The sequence below is a fragment of the Symphalangus syndactylus genome, chromosome X (genome assembly GCF_028878055.3).
Source record: "Symphalangus syndactylus isolate Jambi chromosome X, NHGRI_mSymSyn1-v2.1_pri, whole genome shotgun sequence".
NCBI lineage: Eukaryota > Metazoa > Chordata > Mammalia > Primates > Hylobatidae > Symphalangus > Symphalangus syndactylus.
This window is the reverse complement of record NC_072447.2, coordinates 20,866,342-20,889,597: the sequence shown is the minus strand read 5'-3', so window position 1 is coordinate 20,889,597 and position 23,256 is coordinate 20,866,342. Positions and strand designations below refer to the sequence as shown.

Genomic DNA, 23,256 nt, shown 5'->3' with positions numbered 1-23,256 from the left:
GCAATGTAGGAGAGGACTATATGAGGACATGCATAGCAAGGGTCAGGGACTGTTGGGGGGCATTTTAGAGCCAGCTATGATAATGATTAAAAGCTGATGCTCTCAGTTCTTGTGCTGGAGACAAAGACAGATCATTTTTATTCAAATTTTCAATTCCATGTGACCTAATGATTTTCTTCCATAATTTGATACCACTGCCAACATGAGCAATTCAATGTTCTATGGTGATCATAGTTACGCAGGTACCCTAACAGCAGCCTCTTAATTTATCAGTTTCTTTTTTTCCAACATAGTTCTTTTTTAAATTTAACAATTTATTTTTTTCTCTTCTATTGTTAATTCCTCACTTAGGTTGAAAATTATTTCTCTAAACCAGTAGACTTCAAATTGTTTCTGTCAGACGCATCAGAAATTATACCATCTGGCATGTACTCAACAGAGACTACAATGATGAACATTTCCGGCAATCTGGATACATACTTTTTATTTTCAGGCCCCATCTCATCCATTTATAAGTGCTCTATTTTGTTCTTAAAACTCAGATGAGGTAAATAATGTTAAAAAATGATCAAGTGATATGGCTTCTTGTCCTGTTTTTTATTAACATACACGTCTCTCTCTTAGCCTTCTCTTTCTGTTTCTCACTCTTTCTCTTTCTCTCTCTTATTGTATTTTAGATTACAAACATATACAAATATACACACACATGAGTATATAATCTAGAAAGAATTGGACTATCTGGTGATTCTAGCAGATATAAACTAAAAAATATAATTTGTTTCAAAGTGAATTCTTTACCAAATTATATATGCCATCAGTAGGGATGTTGAGATAATAGTTTTGTGGAAGTATTCAATGGAGGAAACACTTTAGGATGTTTGTGCTTTACCTTACTGGCCAGGAAACTTTGATCTTTCCTTTTATGCATGCTTCCTCAGCCATAATTTGATTTCCTTTAAGCAATAACTTCAGCCCCAAATAATCAGTCATAATAAAGGGGCTTGCCGACAAACACTTGCTCATAAAGACTTGTACTCACATGCACAGAACCCAATTAAAGCAAACTATTATCAGTTTCCATCCTTCGTGCATCGCTAGTGATATGCAAGGTGTCACATATGATAGGCATAGTCAATCATGGCTGTCCACTTGGGGCCTTCTTATGGTCCAGAAAACAGACACTAGTGCAGTGAATAAGACATGGGTTTGGGGTTGCTAATGGTTTTGAATCACTGCGCTTCACTTGTTTTCGGGGAGGTTATGGTCGCAGTTAAGTTCACAATTCACATGGCCAAGACAATTCATAATGGAAAGCTGCTAAGTTGTCCCAGGATCAATTTTCTTTTGGGATTGCTCTGGAAAGCTCTAAACTCACAGTGAAATCTGCCGATGTGCATAGCTACAGGCCTAATTTCAAGGAAGGAGAGTCACCCATGAGGAGTTTCTCACCCCGTTCTCTGGAAGGACTGAGAATCATTATATCACAGCTTTTGACATGGTATGGGCTCGATTGGTTATACCTCTAAGTCATTTTCTCATTTATTCAAAGAGTCCAATAGAGTAGATATAAGGAAGCAGTTTTTCCTGTATCTCTTGCGTTTCTGCCTGTGTCGCAACCAGAGGTGCTAACAGCCTGTATTGTGCACATCCTTTTCAAGCATGTGTGTTTATGTAAAAGCCTTGGAAGATAGAAATGGTGTCTTCCTTTAAGCCAAATGGTAGGTTTCCTTATTCACCAGTTCAATAAATATCTCCCCCTAGAGAAGAGGCCGTGTAGGCTTACTGGTCATGATAAGTATTCAGGTCAGGTCCCCAAGCACAGGGTTCATCTCCTGTAATGCAATCCACTGTAGGCAGGCATCATCCAGCCCTCTACACAGCGCCCATGATGGTGGGTGGGAGGAACTGCAGTTCAGAAAAGCAGCACAAACACGGCTACTCTGTCTACTGCTATTACTGTGTGTAGAAACCGTCTTTTGTCTCTGACCCAGAGGATTTGTGTCTTCTGCCATCATCAATGAAGCTCTGGCAGGCTAACTTGTTAGCCTGAAACTAGGATGAAATTTCAGATCCATCACAGTACTTTACAAAGGATCCCAACTAAAGAGCAAAATGAAATACAATTACAGTCACGAGCCACATCACGACATTCTGTCAGTGGCAGACCACATATACGATGCAGATCCCCTAAGATTATAATAGAGCTGAAAAATTCCTGTCGTCTAGTGACAATCCCAACCCTTTGTAGGCCTAGACAAAGTTGTGTGTTTGTGTTTTAGGTTTTTTGTTTTTAAAGTTTAAAAAGTAAAAAAAATTAAAGATAGAAAAAGCTTATAGAATAAAGATATAAAAAAGATTTTCACACATCTGAATGATGTGATTGTGTTTCAAGCTATGTTTTTATAAAAGAGTCAAAAGCTAAAAAAACCAAAACCTAAAAAGTTTATAAAGTAAAAAAATTGCAGAAAGGTAAGGTTATTTTATTATTAAAGAAAGAGGTCGGGTGTGGTGGCTCACACCTGTAATCCCAGCACTTTGGGATGCCGAGGGGGCAGATCACCTGAGGTCAGCAGTTTGAGACCTGCCTGGCCAACATGGCGAAACTCTGTCTCTACTAAAAACACAAAAATTAGCTGGATGTGGTGGTAGGTGCCTGTAATTCCAGCTACTCGGGAGGCTGAGGCTTGAGCCCAGGAGGCAGAGGTTGCAGTGACCCAAGATTGCGCCACTGCACTCCAGCCTGGGCTTCAGAGTGAGACTCCATCTCCAAACAAACAAAAAAAAAAAAATTAAAGAAAGAAAAGTGTTTTTTAAATAAATTAAATGTAACCTGAGTGTACAGCGTTTATAAAGTCTGTAGTAGTTCACAGTAGTGTCCTAGGCCTTCACATTCACTCATTACTTGCTGACTCACCCAGAATAACTTCCAGTCCTGTGAGCTCCATTCATGGCAAATGCCCTATATAGGGGAACCATTTTTTATCTTTCTTACCATATGTTTACTGTACCTTTTCTATGCATAAATACTATTGTGTTACAATTGCCTGCAGTGTTCAGTACAGTAACATATTGTAGAGGCTTGTAGCCTAGGAGAAATAAACTAATCGCACATAACCTCGGTGTGTTGTAGGTTATCACATCCAGGTTTGCATCCTAATGATGCATTTCTCAGAATGTGTCCCCATCGTTAAGCAACACATGACTGTATTATGAATCCTATATGAATATACATATGCTTTTTAAGCCAGCTTCTGTAGAGAAAGAAACATTTCCTCTAACAGCTAGGTTTTTGCTGGTTGTAGCTAATAACTCCAGTATTCCATAGTCTTTTCCATTGATAGCCCCAAGTTCACTGGTGGAGGGAGAGAGATGGGAGTAGGGAGGATAATAGGTAATAGGAAATCAGGAGAAGGAGAGGAAGCACATACACAGTGGGGTCCCATTACATCAAATGATATATTTAACGTCCAGCCAATTTCAAGTCTTTTCTTAAATACTTTTGAGGTTTCCAGGGTTTAAGACTGCCCCCACCCTATCCTTTCCTATCAACTTGTTTTCTATTCCTCATAACAATCTTTACCATCTTTTCTTGCCTCAGTCTGAACAGGCATTAGCCATGGCTGGAGTTAAGAGCTTTGGGAGTGGGCATCTAAGCAGCAAGCTGCCTCTACTGCAGATGGTGGTCCTTCCAAGCAGGGATGCAGGCAAAGTGACAAGGACATGAAACGACATTCTGTAGTGCTCAGCTTTACTTGACCAAGGTTGATTGAAAGAAGCATCATGTCATTGGGACTCTTTAATCCTTTCATGTGTACTTTAAATGCATTCCATCATGACTCCTGCTATGGTTTGAATTTTTGTGCCTTTCCAAGATTAATGTTGGAACTTAATTCCCAATTAACGTTCAGTTAATTCCCAATTAGTGACACTATTAAGCAATAGTATTAAGAGATGGGGGCCTTTAGGAGGTGATTAGGTCATGTGAGCTCCATCCTCATGGAGGGGATTAGAACCCTTATTATGGGGCTTGAGAGAGCAAGCTTATCCGTTTTCTCCCATCCTGTCCCATCTGCCATGTGAGGACATATTAGGTTGGTGCAAAAGCAATTGCGATTTTTGTCACTACTTTCAATGACAGAAACCGCAGTTAATTTTGCACCAACCTAATAGTCTGTCTCCTCTGGAGGACATAGCTACAGGGCACCATTTAGGTAACAGAGAGCAGCCCTCACCAGACACCAAGTCTGCTGGCTACTTAATCTTGGTCTTCCAGCCTCCAAAATTGTGAGCAATAAATTTCTACTCTTTATAAATTACCCAGTCCAGAGTGAGTGCTATAGCTGCACGAACAGACTGAGACAGTTACATTCCTGTCAAATGGGCCTATGCCCCTCAACTTTCTCCCCAGGCTGTTGCCACTGGCAATGCTAAGTTAACCACGTGTAATTCTAAGTCCTATTTTCACATCCGTGTGCGTAAGAGAGAAAAGACTTTTCACCCATTGCAAGGTTCATGGCTGAGGCACTTATAACAAAAATCAGATTAGCAAGAAAAAATCAGACAGATCTATTTAATGTAAGTTTTACATGACATGGGAACCTTCAGAAACAAAGCCCCAAAGAAACAGGAAACGCTGTCCATTTTAATGCTTAGGTTTGATAAGCGGGAACAGTTGTACAGAAGTAGAATTGGACAAAGGCGGTCGGATCTAATAGGAGTAAACCAGGAGGAAATGTAGGAAAGCCTGTTTGTTGACATTCATCTTGTCCTCCCTGTGTCTTCAGAGAGGACATTTCTTTACTCTGGGTATAGGGAGGACCCCTTTGGAATGAGTCATGACCTCTTTTCAGAGGAAGGTCAACTAGGTTTTATGGCCCACTTCAGGCAACTTTTGAGGAGGGGCGGGGGAAGTTTTTTCTAGTATCTATGGCCGGCTTCTGCTGTTTTCCCAAGTGCCAAGGTTCCATATTTTGGGGAAGTGTGTCCTGAACCCTGTCTCATTATAAAAATAGAATTAGCATGGATGGTGAGGGCATTCTGCTGCCTCACCCCTGGGTGGGGGGTACATACGTTTCAGCTTCAGTGGGATCCTCTGTTCCCTTGCTGTAACTCCAACCATGTGCTTGGCCAGCCTCACTCTATTGGTCTTAAGAATGTACACATTATTTTCTCCCTCCTTGTTATTTTGTTCTATCTCACCAAAAGGTCTTGGACCCATGTATACCTTTCTCTGAATTTGCTGACTTCACATAGGCTTGAAATCAGCCTGCTGACTCTTCTCCTTCATCCAATACAGTAGGAGACCTCTGTGCACAACCCTGGCCACCTACCTACCACAGCATGACATTCTCTCCATTATTTATTTGACGATTTGAGTCCCACTCCCACTCAAATGTTTTTCTCAACATTTTGTTATAAAAATTTTCAAATATCCAGAAAAGTTGAAAAAATTGTCCACCAAACAGCTATGTACCTGTCTCCTGAATTCTACTGTTAGCGTTCACTAGATGTGTTAGTTTCTCATTGCTGCTGTCTTGGGTTACCACAAACTTTGGGGTTAAACAATACACATCTATTAACTTACAGTCCTGGAAGTCTGAATTCTGGTACAGCTCTAGCAGGGCTCTGTGTTCCTTTTTGGAGACTCAAGGAAGAATCTATTTCCTTGCTTTTCTAGCTTCTAGAAGTAGCCCACATTCCTTGACTTACTGCTCCTTCCTCCACCTTAAAGCCCACAAAGCAGAAAAGTTGATAGAGTCCGACCCTCAATTCCTCTCCTGTCTCCCTCTTCCACTTTAGTGACCCTGTGATTACATTGGATAATCCAAGATAATCTTTTCATCTCAAGGTCAGATGACTAGCAATTTCCATTTCTTTCATAACCTTGGTTACTCTTTGCAGTATAACCTAACATATTCACAGGTCTGTGGATTCAGAGTTGGGCATCTTTAAGGGACCATTATTCTGCCTAACACATTACACTTTTTCACATATATATTTTTTTTTTCTTTTCCTCACTCTGTCACCCAGACTACTCAACCTCCCTGGCTCAAGCACGCTTCCCATCCCAGCCTCCCAAGTAGCTGGGACTACAAATGTGTGCCATCATGCCCAGTGAATTTTTTGTTTTTTGTAGATACAGGGTCTCACCATGTTGCCCAGGCTGTTCTTAAACTCCTGGAAACAAGCAATCTTTCCACTTTGGCCTCCCAAAGTGCTGGAATTAAAGGCGTGTGCCACCACGCCTGGCCAACAAATATATTCTTGTGTCAATCCTCCACAACTTTATCTATTGACCATCATTAAGATATTTTAAGATAAATTGCAAGTACCTGTAAATCTCCCCCCAAAATTTCCACCTAGCTTATATTTAACTAGAATTTTCCATTTGTTTACAGATTTTTTTGTGTGTAAATTTACATACAATGTATTGCAGAAATCTCAAGTCTACATCTGCTAAACAAATGCTCACATGTGTGTAACTCAGGTCCCTATGGAGATGTAGACCATGAAAAGCACCCTAGAAAGGTCCCTCATGCCGTCTCTTAGTCAATCATTGTGCCCCACCCGTTATGTGAACATTGTTTAACTATTTTCCACCATGAGTTAGCACATAAGTGGAGTTATACACTTTATTTGAAGGAGTGTCAGATAAAATACACTATGTGCAGTTAAATGTGGATTTCAGATAATCAATACATATTTTTAGTATAAGTCTGATCCAGGGAATATTTAGAACATACGTTGAAATGTATGTATTACCTGTCTAAAATCCAAATTACTCAGGTGCCCTGAATTTTTGTTTACTAAATCTGGCCATCCTATGTGTAAGACTTCTTTGTCTGAGCATAAGATGATTGAGATTAACTCATATTGTTATGCATACCAGTAGTTTTTAATTTTTATTTTTTGCATAATATTCTGTTCTAGGATTGACACACATTTTATTTGATCATTCTCCAATTGATGGATACCTGGACTGTTTGCAATTTAGGATTATTATACTTATAAAGTCGATGTAAACATTTTTGTACAAATTCCTCTGAGTGTATTTTGAGGTGAAATATTTTTATTTCCTTCTCCATCTACATATCATATCCATCATTCTATCCATCTATGTATGTTTGTATGTCATTATCTGTCTGTTATCTATCATCTATCTTCCTTCTCTATCTACCTATCTACATCTGTATATATCTATAATCTATCTTCTTTCTCTATGATCTACCTATCATCTGTCTATATATCTTCTGTCTCTATTTGCTGATATATATCTATCGTCTGTCTATCAATCGTCTTTTTTTCTCTATCATCTATCTATCTCTATGATCTACTCTATCTATAGCTATCTACTTATCTATCTATCTATCTATCTATCTATCTATCTATCTATCTATCTATCTATCTACCTACCTACCTACCTATCTATCTGCCTACCTAGGTATCTTAAATAAAAAAACTTCTACCCAACTTCCTTGATTTTACCTCCTTCTTTCCTTCCCTTCACATCCTATATCCCGTCGATGCTCAGGTTGGGCTGCCCTACCTATTTTCTCCCTAGCTAACCATCAGCACTCCAGCTTGGGGGCCCTGAGCTCTTATTCCTGGCCTGTCTCTCACTGCTTCCACTCATCCTCCCTTCTTTATTTGTTCACACTGCAGACTCAGTCACTTTTGGCAATAAGAAACACCTGCTTTTAAAAAAAACCCTCCAACAGCTTCCCATTAAACTTGGGACACAATGCAAATTCCTTCTCAAGACCCCAAGGTCCCAAGTGACCCACATTCCCTGCCTATGGCTTGAACCTCATCTGTTTCTACTCTTCTTGCTCACTAGCCTTGGACTGCACTGTTGCTTCTTCTATTTATTTATTTATTTTTTTTTCTTTTTTTCTTTTTTTTCTTTTTTTTTTATTATTGTACTTTAAGTTTTAGGGTACATGTGCACAATGTGCAGGTTTGTTACATATGTATCCATGTGCCATGTTGGTGTGCTGCACCCATTAACTCGTCATTTAGCATTAGGTGTATCTCCTAATGCTATCCCTCCCCTCTCCCCCTGCCCCACAACAGTCCCTGGAGTGTGACGTTCCCCTTCCTGTGTCCATATGTTCTCATTGTTCAATTCCCACCTATGAGTGAGAACATGCGGTGTTGGGTTTTCTGTCCTTGCGATAGTTTACTGAGAATGATGATTTCCAGTTTCATCCATGTCCCTACAAAGGGCATGAACTCATCATTTTTTATGGCTGCATAGTATTCCATGGTGTATATGTGCCATATTTTCTTAATCCAGTCTATCGTTGTTGGACATTTGGGTTGGTTCCAAGTCTTTGCTATTGTGAATAGTGCCACAATAAACATACGTGTGCATGTGTCTTTATAGCAGCATGATTTATAGTCCTTTGGGTATATACCCAGTAATGGGATGGCTGGGTCAAATGGTATTTCTAGTTCTAGATCCCTGAGGAATCGCCACACTGACTTCCACAATGGTTGAACTAGTTTACAGTCCCACCAACAGTATAAAATTGTTCCTATTTCTCCACATCCTCTCCAGCACCTGTTGTTTCCTGACTTTTTAATGATGGCCATTCTAACTGGTGTGAGATGGTATCTCATTGTGGTTTTGATTTGCATTTCTCTGATGGCCAGTGATGATGAGCATTTTTTCATGTGCTTTTTGGCTGCATAAATGTCTTCTTTTGAGAAGTGTCTGTTCATGTCCTTTGCCCACTTTTTGATGGGGTTGTTTGTTTTTTTCTTGTAAATTTGTTTGAGTTCATTGTAGATTCTGGATATTAGCCCTTTGTCAGAAGAGTAGGTTGCGAAAATTTCCTCCCATTTTGTAGGTTGCCTGTTCACTCTGATGGTAGTTTCTTTTGCTGTGCAGAAGCTCTTTAGTTTAATGAGATCCCATTCATCAATTTTGGCTTTTGTTGCCATTGCTTTTGGTGTTTTAGATATGAAGTCCTTGCCCATGCCTATGTCCTGAATGGTAATGCCTAGGTTTTCTTCTAGGGTTTTTATAGTTTTAGGTCTAACATATAAGTCTTTAATCCATCTTGAATTAATTTTTGTATAAGGTGTAAGGAAGGGATCCAGTTTTAGCTTTCTACATATGGCTAGCCAGTTTTCCCAGCACCATTTATTAAATAGGGAATCCTTCCCCCATTGCTTGTTTTTGTCAGGTTTGTCAAAGATCAGATAGTTGTAGATATGCAGTGTTATTTCTGAGGGCTCTGTTCTGTTCCATTGATCTATATCTCTGTTTTGGTACCAGTACCATGCTGTTTTGGTTATTGTAGCCTTGTAGTATAGTTTGAAGTCAGGTAGCGTGATGCCTCCAGCTTTGTTCTTTTGGGTTAGGATTGACTTGGTGATGCCACAATATTTATTTATTTATTTAGAGACAGAGTCTTGCTCTGTTGCCCAGGCTGGAATGCAGTTGTGCAACGTTGGCTCACTGCAACCTCTATCTCCTGGGTTCAAGCGATTCTCCTGCCTCAGCCTCCCTAGTAGCTGGGATTGCAGGTGCCTGCCACCACACCCCGCTAATTTTTGTATTTTTAGTAGAGACGGGGTTTTGCCATGTCGACCAGACTGGTCTCAAACTCCTGACCTCAAGTGATCCGCCTGCCTCAGCTTCCTAATGTGCTGGGATTACAGGCGTGAGCCACCGCGCCTGGTCTCTTCTGTTTAATTAACTGACAAATCCACCTTCTCTGCATCTGCATGGCTCTTCCTCTATTCAGATGGTTTCGGTATCATCTCTCCAAAGAAACTTTCCCTGAGCGTTTGTCGAGACTATACCCTCCACCTTTTTTTCCTTACTCACTGTGACCCTTTATTTCATTTTGTGGATTTATTTTCCCCATCAAGAGAAATAGCAAAGTGATAGAATTAACTTTTAAAAATATACCTATTTACTTGTTTTTTGTCTTCTTCTGCTTCAATGTACAGATGCTCCTCGACTTATTTTTATTTTATTTTTTGAGACAGGGTCTGGCACTGTTGCCCAGGCTGGAGTGCAGTGGCACAATCTTGGCTCACTGCAACCTCTGCCTCCCGGGCTCAAGTAATCCTCCAGCCTCAGCCTCCCAAGTAGCTGGGGCTACAGGTGTATGCCACCACACCTGGCCACTTTTTTTGTATTTTTTGTAGAGATGGGGTCTTGCCATGTTGCCCAGGCTGGTCTGGAACTCCTAGGCTCAAGGGATCTGCCCACCTCGGCCTCCAGAAGTACTGGGATTATAAGTGTGAGCCACTACACCCAGCCCCTTCTCAACTTATGATGGGGTTATATCGTGTCATCATCAGTGGAAAATATCATGAGTGGAGACTGCATTGGATCCATCTAACCTACCAAACATTGCTCAGCCTAGCTGACTTTAAGCTTGCTCAGAAGACTTACATTTGCCTACAGTTGTACATAATCATCTAGCACAAAGCTTATTTTATAATAAAGTGTTGAATATTTTATGTAACTTATTGAATACTGTCCTGAAAGTGAAAAACAGATTGGTTGCATGGGTGCTCGAGGTATGGTTTCTACTGAATGCATCTTGCTTTTGCACCACAGTAACGTTGAAAAATTGTTAAGTCAAACCATAGTAATTTGGGGGTCTCATAAGAGAGAGACTTTATCTATCATTTCCATTGTCTTCTCCCGCCCACACTTTGAACAATTATCAGTGGAAATCTTTTGTTATGAAATAGAAGAACATAAAATTTGAGGTTATATATTAATTAGTATTTTTCTTTAATAAGCAGAGGCTTTGGGAACAAAATTACAGCCAAAGTGTCAGAAATTATATTGGTCTGCTTTAGCAGTCATGAATGTATATTTTTCCAAGCTTTTGGCAGTGACTACAAAGATAATCCTTGAGTTCAAAGCTTAAAATAAAAGCAAACAATTTACCCATATGTATATAATAAGTTCAAGTATAAAAGTCAGTTAGTATTTAAAAGAAAGTAATTAATGACCACAGTGTCTCATCCTCAACAGATAAGAAATTATGTTCCAAATTTTGGTCCCAAGTAATTGTGCTATAAAACACCAGGAAATTGTGGAAATGTGCCAGGGAAAGATAATTACCTACAGTTACATTAAGGATTATATCAATTGGATTGGATTCGGCAGTAATGTCACCGAATTTTTTAAAAATAATATTCTCCAGCACAGAAAGCACAAAAGCAAAACACAATATGACAAGAGACGGAGAAATGTGAAAATTGTCTTCAGCAATGGCATAGCAATGACCCTCTTCCTTGGGTATCTGCCTAAATAGAGATTGGCATGCAATGCATTTTGCTAGGTGATCTGTACCAATGCACACAGCTACCAACAGCAGAGACACAGATGTTTCAGCTTCTATTTAGCAGCTAGCCCAAGGTCTAAAGGGTACGTGTTTTGAGGTTAGTAGAAGCAAGGAATTTTACGTTCTCTTGTCATAATTGATATTGTGGGGTTTTTTTTAGGCTATTCAAGATTCTGACTATTCCTTGGTTAATTTTTAATGGATTTTTGAGTGGCCCTTAAATCATTTTGGAGTTCTGTCTACTGAGATGAAATCACAGACTTCATGAACCATGGGAAATCTAACCAGTGACATGCTGGTGAGCCGTTGTTAAAAATCTTCCAATGTATTAATAAATCAACTGGAGACAGAGACAAAGGTCGGGGGGTGGAGGGAGAGAGAGAGCATGAGAGAGAGAAGAGAAAGAGAAGTTCAAGACTGAACATGAAGGATCGAAGGATCTCTGGAAATGCCTCCCAGAGCAGTAAATAGGAAAATATTGAAAAAACAAACAAACAAATAAACATGGGTTTTGAAAGAAATAGAAAAAGTTTCCATTGACTTTTTAAGATGTACAACGTGGTGATGGAATAGTTTATAAGATACTGTGGAACAAATACCAGGGGTATGATGGATGTAATTCAACGCCAGCTATAAGCAAAAAGAGGCAGTAAAGGTAACATGGATGGGTGAATGAGAGATACCCAAATTTTCAAGCAGATTGGATAGTTTAATCTGATGCTCAGAAGAGTGAAATGTGCACTCCTAACCTTTTGAAAGTTTGAAAATACAAAGACTCAAGGTAGCATAGAATGTTTGAAATATCTGACATCTGAGCTAAGACGTGTTACCAACACAATGCCCCAAAAGAGTGGATGCTATTGCAGAGAAAAGGGATTCTATACAAAATAACAGACAACATTCATTCAGAGGGTTTCTTTTTCTTCTTTTCTTCTTGTTTTATTTTTATTTTTTTGAGAAACTGCTGAAAATTTCACTCAGAGGGCTGTGATCTGTGTAAGACAGGTCTCTTGAACTGAGATACTACTATTCCTCATGTGGGACTCATGATACTGAAAAAACAGATACCCTGTGGGTTTCTCTGCTAAGGTCTTATTCTGCTTCACAGTTTGTAAATCCAAGACCCAGGACTGAGTATGTCTATCCGACTTCTGTGTTCCTGGTGCCAGGCATTCTGTTGGGCACCTAGTGGATGATTCATAGTTATTGAAGAAGTGAATGAAGAGTGAAATGGCATTGAGTTGACTATTAAATGAGTCCTATAGAGTCAATGCCATGAGGTTTTAGAAGGAGAGAGAACAGCACATTGAGTATTACTGGAGGTGGTTGGGCTTGGTGGAGACCTTACATAATAGTTGAAATTTAGAGAGAAATGACCTGAGTCATTTCTCAGACAAAAATGAGCATGGCATGTTCAGGTTCCATCATACAGGACCTCAATGCAAGTGGAAGAGAAAGCCTCTCATTAACTTGAAAAAGAAAAGCATACATTGGGCAAGAATCCAGGGCCCTACAAATGCCTTGCCATCAAACCCATATCTGTTTATAACAGATGCTGCCCAATTTGTCTTTACATGTCAAATGGCTTCCTTAGAAAGCTGCTGGGATTTTTTTGTAGTGGTGATAGGGATAGAGAAGATATGAGTGACATATTATATATGTTTGCCATACTGCTCTTTTCTTGTTGGAACATATTTAGGAGAGTTAACATATTTAGAAAAAATGAAGTTAAACACCACTTTATAAAAAAGGGAATTAAAGTGTCTTTTTTTTCTTACAGTAAACTTACCTAATGATTATGTTTTAATGGGAAGAAATAGAAAACCTGCAAAATATGTGTAAGATTGGAATGCCATCCAGGGAGATAACACAATTAAGGTGCAAGAAGTGTCAATTTCTATGAAAATGAAAACCATTAAAAAAGAAATATAATTTGAAGAAGAATGTTCAAACATTGAAATGGGAAATCTCTTGGAAACGAATCCCTGGGTAGTAAGGAAATTAGCTAATGGATTTTCTTACCTGTATGGAAAGCATTTGCAGAATAGAAGAATCTTAAAAACAAGATAAAATCACAGGTAATGCAATGTAGTTTGACTCAGTAAATTTAAGTAGGCAGCTGTGTAGAAAGAACTACTTCCAAAACCAGCTGGTGGTGACTATAAGACACAACACACTTTAGGGAATTACCAGAATCAAATCGAATCAGAAATAATGAATTACTCATTGATGTGTTCAAAGGATGACAATCAATGTGATCACATGCGTCTCTGAGAGGGGAATTAAATTTAGTTATTCATGGAAATCATGTAAAAGAGAACGTCGTGGAAAGATTCAGGGTTCTGGTTAGGGCTTGCTGAAGACACTGTGTAGCGATTGCACTGGGTTATGTGGGGGTGGGGATTTTGAGTTTTGCCTTTAATTCTTTCCCTGAATTTGTCTTCATGTTCCTTGCCCATCCTTGCATGTGCATTATGGTATATGCAATTGCTACCCTACAAAGACCCTCTTAGGTATTTATGATCCTGTTGAAAATGAAAGGCCTGTCTACACAGGTTGCACATTCATTTTCACTCCGCAGCTTGCGAAGATTAATCATTGATCTGACAAAAACAGTGTTCCAAGGAGTCAGGGTAACTAGGACAATGTTTGGATAGATAATACATTAAGGAGGATTTTGACAACCCGTCAGGAAGCAAGTCTGTATTACTGTTGACTAAGAAATAGCATTCTCATGTCAAAGAGACTAAAGAAGTGGCTATACCTCTCAGATGCTGAGTGAGACAGAATTTGTAGGACAATGAAGATGAAGACGTAATTCCTGCACCTTGGGTAAAGACTGCTGATGGTGCGAATGCTTCAAAGCTGGTTTCCCTTCCGTAGACTCTCCACCCTCTCAGATCTAGTAAATCAGTTTCCTGACATGTTCCAGGAGTAAGACCTAATTCTGGAGGGATGCCAGCCCTGACATCCAGGATCTATGTTGCTGAGAATGAATATGTGTCCAATAATGTCTGTTTGTATAATCCAATGCATACAACCAAGCAGCATAAAGCACAAACAGCATTTGCACCCTGCTTCCAAAGATAAGAAATGAACAACAAGCCTCAATTAGAATCGAATGATGTGTACATGATCCAGTGACCAGAAGATGTTGATGTGAAAGCATTTGTAAAACTTCTGCTGGAGGGCATCTAAACTAAAAAACAGAGACAATTCGCATGGTGGTTAGTTTTATGTGTTAACTTGACTGGGCTAAGAGATGCCCAGACAGCTGGCGAAATGTATTTTGGGGTGTGCCTGCACTTCCAGAAGAGATTAGCATTTAAATCAGGAGAATGAAGAAAGAAGATCCATCCTCACTTATGTAGATGGGCATCATTCAATCTATTGAGGGCCCGTGTGGAATAGAAAAGCTGAAGAAGAATAAATCTGCTCACGCTTCTTGAGCTGAGACACCCATTTTCTCGTGCCCAGGGACACTGGCACCCTTCATTCTCAGGCCTTCGAACTTGGGCTGAATCATACCATTGGCTTTTCTGCTTCTTCAGCTTGCAGATGGCGAATTTTGAGACTTCTTGGCCTCTACAACTGCATGAGCCAAATTCTGTAATAAATCTCTTCTTATATATCTCTCTCTTTATAAATAGGTTATTAGTTCTGTTTTCTCTGGAGAACCCTGACTAATACAATCCACTTCTGAGTCCTAATGGGAAAAGCACAGTTATCTCCAATATTCCACAAATTAAAAGTCCACTCATGACTTAATTTTTCACAAATTGAAAACATCACCCCTCGTGTTCGTTGCCTAATTATTGACTGGTGATTAGTGTGTACTCCTTCCTGGGGCTCACGAAATCCAGTGGTCACTAAATCCTTCCGTTACAGGAAAGAGGTCTCGATCCAGACCCCAAGAGAGGGTCGTTGAACGTCACACAAGAAAGAATCCAGGGTGAGTCCAGAGTGCAAAGCAAAAGCAAGTTTATTAAGAAAGTAAAGTGGTGAAAGTACAGCTACTCCACAGACAGAGTAGGGAGTTCCCGAAAGCGAGAAGAGGAACGCATCCACCGCTAGGTACAAAACTTGTTTATACGTAAAATAAAAAAAAAAAAATCATGGGGAAGTGTGCTCTGCTACAAGGGTTTGAGATAAAGGATTAATTTTCTTTATTACTATATTCTGCAAGAAGCAATGTATTATCTTTAAAGCAAAATTAGGAGTGCTTCTGTTCTCAAGATACGGAGATATTGGACACTCCCAATTCTGGGTCTGTTTACTAAATATTATCAATCTATTCCCTTGACTGTAAACATCTAGAGGCTAGGAACACCTAACTTTCTGGGAATGCAGCCCAGGAAGTTCCAGCCTCATTTTCCTAGCCCTCACTCAAGATGGAGCCGCTCTGGTTTGCTGCGTGAGGGTGGGGGTATGATAATATGTGCAGGACCTTGGGCCAATCTGTTTGTAAAAGATGCCAATGTTCTTTGCAGCAGGAGAGAAATCATGGAGAAATGATCTCATTCTCATAAGGCAAACTCAGATTTCCTGGTGAACCAACTGTATCTCTTCCTTTGAAAATGCTAGCTCACTTCATTGCACGCAAAGCAGAGAAAATAATTAAAGTTCCTACAAGTGATACTTTTCAGACATTTTTAAAGATGTCTAGGTGACTGACATCTTCTAGACAGGCTGTTGGGTTTTGGAAGATTGGACACCAAGGGAGACCAATCGTATGGTGGAGGCCATTGCTCCATGTGCCCAGAGTATTGTCAGAAATCGTAGATGTGTTTATTTTATTTTGTCTTATTTTATTTTATTTTATTTTATTTTATTTTATTTTATTTTAAGATGGAGTCTTGCTCTGTAGCCCAGGCTGGAGTGCAGTGGTGCAATTTCTGCTTGCTGCAACCTCCACCTCCTGGCTTCAAGTGATTCTCCTGCCTCAGCCTCCTGAGTAGCTGGGATTACAGGCACCTGCCACCACGCCCAGCTAATTTTTATATTTTTAATAGAGATGGGGTTTCACTATGTTGGCCAGGCTGGTCTCAAATTCCTGACCTCAGGTGATCAACCCACCTCGGCCTCCCAAAGTGCTGGGATTACAGATGTGAGCCACTGTGTCCGGCAATTAGATGTGTTTTAAAATGTATCCAGGGATGGAGCTGTACTGTTCACAGGCAGGGTTTGTATTTAGAAAGGAAAAGGGAGAATCAACTACTAAGGCACCGGAATTTCCTGGCCTGGCATGAACCCAGGAGCACCCAATACTATCCGTGTTTCCAGGAGTTATGTCCACATTTCTAGCACTCTCTGATTTAAGCCCATGAGCCTAAATTATGCCTTAGGCAGTGTAGACACGATGTGGTTTTATAGGCTCTTAAACGTTCGTATGGATAATTCAGAAAAAAAAATCCTCTTGAGAAAAGGACTCTGATAAGCGTTTCTCTTCACCAGGTTTGGCAAATCCAGGCAACACTGTGTCAGGTATGACCCAACCTGCTCAGGTATATAACCACCAAAAGAACAGAGTTTCTTAGCCTTGGCATTAGTAATACATTAGGCTGCATAATTCTCTGTTGTGTGCATTGTAAGATATTTAGCAGCATCCCTGAATCAATCCTCCAATAATCCAACAATTCTGAAAGTCCTAAAGTATTCCCAGGCATTGCTAAGGATCCCTTCTCTGAGAACCACTTCCCTGGTGGAATTATTTCCCCTGGAACTTTACAAAGGAGGCAAAGGATTTACTGAGGCTCATTAAAGCACTCCCCAGAAAGAGACTTCTATGGAGTCCATGACATGCAGTTTCTGTTCTGAAAACAAAATCAAAAGCCAAATCAGGATTTCAGGTGTAGGCAGCTCAAAAACATACCTTTGATCCTTCAGAGGATTCTGAGAGGCAGGAACCTACCTGTTCCTTGTTTGTCCATGAATTACTTTCATCTCTGGGTCCAAAATTGGGAGGGAAAAAGCATTTTGGAGAAGTTGCATGTAACTTTATCCCAAGAAGTCATCATGTGACATAGATTCATCATGTCAGAATGATCATAAAAAAAAGAGTGCCGTAATGGGTGACCCATGGTCTTTTAGATGCGTATCCCTTGAGAATGAACCAAATTTGTATTACCTGGATGTATTAGAATATCAGACCCATAAAAGTTTGATGAATGAATATCTTTTACCAACAAGTCATGCCATGGTGTGATATGTGATTGCTGGTGTGATATGTGATTGCTGTTGCTGTTGTTATTGTTGTTGTGTGTGTGTGTGCATGTGTATGTGTGTAGCTTGGCCAATGAATAGTATTTCATCCTAATAGGTAATATTATAATGCTGTCCTCCCTCTTACTTGCATTTTTGTCGTTTTTGTTTCTTTTGAGACAGAGTCTCGCTCTGTCACCCAGGCTGGAGTGCAGTGGTGCCACCTCCTAGGCTCAAGCGATTCTCCTGCCTCAGCCTCCTGAGTAGCTGGGATTACAGGTGTGCGCCACCACACCTGGCTAATTTTTGCATTTTTAGTAGAGACGAGGTTTCACCATGTTGGCTAGGCTAGTCTCGAACTCCTGGCCTCAAGTGATCTGCCTGCCTCAGCCCCCCAAAGTGCTGGGATTATAGGCATGAGCCACTGCACCCGGCCTGTTGTTTTTGGTGGTGGTGGTGGTGGTGGTGGTGTGTGTGTGTGTACATGTTTATCCAGTCAGCCTCTCATCCTGAGATGAGATAATTGGGGAATTCATTCGCCATCATTCATCTAATGAGTTCCTGCTGCTACCCACCTTGAAGCCTAGGATGAGGACTCACTCAGGTGCAAAGCATCTCAGTTGCAAATCAACTTTTTGGCTGTTTTGAGGGATGATCACTTGTCTCTTCCATGCAAGCCATAAAGCCTGTATTGGACCAGCCTATCCCTGCCTTCTTTATTTGGTGAGAATCCATGGAGCTATTTTTAGTGATACAGTGTCTTGACTGACTAAAATGTTTATATCTATATCTAAATATATGTGTATACACTTAAACACTCTGTAGTTTAAGTCTGTGAGCCTAAATTATGTCTTAAGTAGTGTAGACATGGTGTGGTTTGATGGGATCTTAAAAGTTCAAATGGATAATTCAGAAGAATTATATATATAATATAGACTATATATACAGTCTTCTGTGTGTGTGTATGTGTATATACACATACACACACACATATTCATAGATATATATGTGATGCTGATCAAGAATATGTGTGTGTATGTGTATATATGTGTGTATATATACATATATACACAAACAAAGGATTTTTTCCTTTGCTTTTATGAATATGCCTAATATTTTTGAGGTTTTAAAGAGAAGAATGTGTCTATCTATATTTGTTTCTTTTTAATGGCATTTTCGATACAAATACAAGAACATGCTATAGAACTTCAAGAGGGAGAGTTTTCTTTCCCTTGACTTTATTTTTATTTTTTAATTTTTTGAGATAGGGTCTCTCTCTGTTGCCCAGGCTAGAGTGCAGTGGCATGAACATAGCTCACTGCAGCCTCAGACTCCTGGGCTCAAGTGAACTTCTGCCTCAGCCTCCCAAGAAGCTGTGACTATATGCATGCCACCACAACCAGCTAATTTTTTTTTTTTTTTTTTTTTTTGGTAAAGGCTGGATCTCACTATGTTGCACAGGCTGGTCTTGAACTCTTGGGCTCAAGAGATCCACCCACTTGGTCCTCCCAAAGTGCTGGGATTAAAGGCATGAGTCACTGCACCCTACCTTTTTCTTGACAATAGAGTAGCACCATGGTCATGCCTTAAGCTACAATGCCCTTATGTCAAGTGGGGAAACCTAATGTAATCTACCTGTCAATAAGCCTGGTCCAAGGGCAGTTGAAACGCTTGGAATCTGAGCTTTCGATTAGGATTGGAAGTCCAGGAATGGAGAAGTGACTCAATGCAACCACAGAAAATGACCATCTCACCTGGTCGACAGGCTCAGTGGGTGCCCACTTAGAAAAGACCCTCTGTCTTTATTGGGACCTTCTGTTCTGTTTCTCTCTGGGGCACAGCAAAGCTTTGCTTTCACACTGCTTTGCTTTCATACCCTCGGCACAGCACAGGTCTTCTTTTGTGGCATGCTCAGAACTGCAGACATTCCTAACGTTCATAAGGAGGATGAATGAAAAATTATTGAGTTTAAAAATAAAGGCCATTCTAGAGCATGGGAAGTGGACACGGACCGAGGTCTGTGAACCCCCGGCAGCGTTCTGAATGAACCCTGTTGTTGGATTGCCACATTCCCCTCCCCCTGCTATTTGCTTTCTCAATGCCTGTGCTAAAAATAGCAAATAATTAGCAGTGGTCACAATGCTCGCTCTTATGCGCACCTAGTATATTTTAATCCTGCTGGAGCCCTTGTGCCATGCTCTGGTTCGAATTGGCTTTCCCATTTGGTATCCAGAGAGCTAATTCATTTTGTGGCCGCACTCCTGCATTCTTGATCAGCCTTTGACAACGAACACTGTCTGCATAACAAATGTGTCTTTCTCAGGCTGCAGCATCTACAAGAGTGATTAACATGAAATAAAAGCTCCAGCCGGCACGCTCTCCCCGTTCTTCCACGGATACCACTGTTTTTATTTAACCCTGCATTTGTCAGCTCTGTGGGAAATGGTCTTTCTCTCTCTGTCTCTCTTTCTCCCCCCATGCTGAGTTCAAAACTAAACAGGGGTCCCCGGCCTCCTCCGAAGCCTCAGCTTCTGTGGGCTCCCTCTTGGAGAGCTGCCTGCGGCACTCTGGATGCAAATGATTATTCACTCTCTGGCTCCCTGACATTTCCTCAAGCACTGCATCAAAAGGGGCTGAATCACACATCATGTCTCTTGCAGGGAGCCCCAAGTCACCATGTTTCTCCCAGGCTGCAGGTGACGTGCAGGTGAACTTGGGGAGTGTTAATTCCCTGGAAATCAAAGAGGGCAAAGCAGCAGTGCTCAGGGTGGCTGGCCTTGGGAGCTTGGGACAAGGTTGCAAATAGATTTGCAAGCCTCGTCATCCTGGCTTTTCAGCTCAGTTTCTTCGTTGGGGATGTATAGATACCCTATTCTTCACCAGAGTGTGGGTAGGCCCTGTTCCAGATACAGGGTGTTTCCAAGTCTTCCCTTTCGGGACTGCCCGCTTAGCAAGTCCTACCTTTGAAACTTTGGAGAGAGAATATTTCAGGGATGTAAGGGGGCCAGCGTGACTATAAAAAGGCATAGAAGCTTCCTTCTGCTCTGATGAGCAGTCTGTCAAGCTGTTTCCACAGCCCCCTTCTCATTTTATCTCATTAAAACATGCCAACAGCTTCTCTTATCTGCCTCGGAATAGTCTTTTCAAAGTGCATCTTTATTGGAAAAAAGAGTACTTGTAGCATGGGTTCGTGGCGGGGGGACAGTTATCTTTCAAAGCTATTAAAGCAGCGCTATAGTAGACTATTGCTATTTGCACCTCTCAAAGTCTACAAATTTTCCTAACTCAGACAGAAAACCGAGGCTTTTTACAGTCAACTGGTGAAAATGGATAGCCTTACCTGTTTCCGGGTAGGTGTCATAGTTTCCATTTAAATAGTTTCCATGTAAATATAGACCTTGCTATAAAGGTTCAGAAAGGAAGAGGAAGTATCAAATAGATCCTACAGTGTGCTACTGTATCTATCTGCTTGCTTGTTGACTTGTTTTTCTGTTTCTCTATTGCCTCTTCCCCAAAAAGGATTTGAGGCAAGCTCTGTAAAGATGGATGCAATGGAATCGGCACATGGCTTAAAATAAAAAGGGAAATAGAAAATAAGCCAGAAATATACTATTTACAAATTCTACCTAAGGTGAACCAACTCCCAGAAATTTAAGGAGTGCATTCATACAGTTGCAAAATATGCATATGTGAATAGTAAAGCTTCTGCGGATCCCTAAAGAATTCAGAGCAAATAATACAGCTTAGGTCAGGCCAATGAAAGCCACGGCTCAAAGCAAATGAGGATATTTCTATTGGGGGAGTCCTCTGGGAGTGAACTTTTCAAAGCACTAAGCCTAGTTATAAAAATATCTCACATGTTGTATTGTGCTCGGCAGTTACAAAGGGCTTTCTGCACAAGTTCTATCATTATTATCTATACCACTAAGTAGGTAGGGTATTTTTACCCTTAAGGTGTAGGTACAGAAACTGAGGACTGATAAATTAAAAAGCTGGACAAAGCATCATAAATAGCAAGGAAGCAGTGAGACTGGAAATATATAGCATCTATTTCTCCTGGTTTGAGAGAAAAATTAACCCAGAATTGGTGATCCAGCAGTATTTGCAATAGAATAAAAATAGCCAATAACCCATATTGTCTTCCTTGTTTGTGATGAATGAAAGTATTGGTTTTCCCTCCACAGAAAGAGCTCAGATCCAATGAAGTGGCCAACACAGCATAAAGATAAAAATGTCTAAACTCTATAATTTGGTAATTATGATTCTGAATTTAACTCAAGGAAATACTCCGAGATGTGTGGAAATATTTATTGTCAAGAGTATTCATGGAGTATTATTTATATTTCATAAAAAATGGGAAAAATCAAATGGCCCCAGATATAATGATTAAGTGTATAGTGGGCTTGTTTTATATTAAAAGATTACAAGTAGATGTTAAATTATGATTTCAAATAATAGTACAGGATGTGGGAAAGTGCATATGATATAGGGTGAAGTGAAACTATTGCACATTATAAAATTATATATGGAGCATCAGTTCTCAAACTTTAGAATCCCCTGGAGGGCTTGATAAAATAGGTAGTGACCACCCTCTGCCTCCAGAGTTTCTGATTCAGTCAGTCCAGTGTGGGGACCAAGAAACTGTGGCTTATTTTTTTTTTTTTTTTTTGAGATGGATTCTTGCTCTGTCACCCAGGCTGGAGTGCAGTGGTGCAATCTCGGCTCACTGCAACCTCCGCATCCCGGGTTCAAGCAATTCTCCTGTCTCAGCCTCCCAAGTAGCTGGGACTACAGGTTCCCACCACATGCCCGGCTAATTTTTGTATTTTTAGTGGAGATCAGGTTTTGCCATGTTGACAAGACTGGTCTCAAACTCCTGCCCTCAAGTGATTTGCTCACCTCGGCCTCCCAAGGTGCTTGGTTAACAGGCGTGAGCCACCACGCCAGACCTAGAAACTGTGTTTCTAATAATTTCCTAGGTAATGTTGATGCTATTGGTTCAGGCACCCCATTGAATTAAATACATGTGTATTAAGTGTGTGAACAAGGCCATCCTTGCTTGCAGGCTAGTGCTGTCCACACTGGCTGGTGATCGCACTCAATGGGGAACCTTTAGAAAGGTATAAATGTCCAGTGACATTCTCCAGTGAGAATGTAAAGTGGCACAGCCACCGTGGAAAAGGGTTTGTCATTTCCACAGTAAGGTGAAAATGGAGTTGCCATATGTCTTAGTCCTTTCTGGCTGCCATAACAAAATGACATAGGCTGGGTGGCTTATAAACAATAGACATTTCCATCTCACAGTTCTGGAGGCTCAAAGATCAAGGCACCAGCAGATCCAGTGCCTGGTGAGAACCCGCTTCCTGGTTCATAGACGGGGCCTTCTCGCTGTGTAGTGGAGAAGGCACATGGTGGAAGAGGTGAGGGAGCTCTCTGGGGCCTTTTTCATAAGGACACTAATGCCATTCATAAGGGCTCCACCCTCCTCACCGCTCATCACCTCCACCCTCATCACCTAGATCATGTCCCAAAGACCTAAATCACCTTTTATAGCTCCATCTTGGGGGTTGAGATCTCAACGTATGTATGACTTTTCGGAGGACAGAGACATTCAGTCTATGGTACCATATGAACCAGCAATTACACTCCTAGGCATATTTTATATACATATATATGTGTGTGTGTGTGTGTATGTGTATGTATATGTGTATATATATATATATATACACACATA

General features: G+C 40.5%; 1 long non-coding RNA gene across 2 annotated transcripts in view; it reads left to right on the top strand.

Annotated features, from left to right (window-relative positions):
* LOC134736072 (uncharacterized) overlaps window positions 1-23,256 on the top strand; it is a 260,798-nt gene that overhangs the window by 180,969 nt on the left and 56,573 nt on the right. The gene's annotated exons all lie outside the window — the stretch shown is intronic.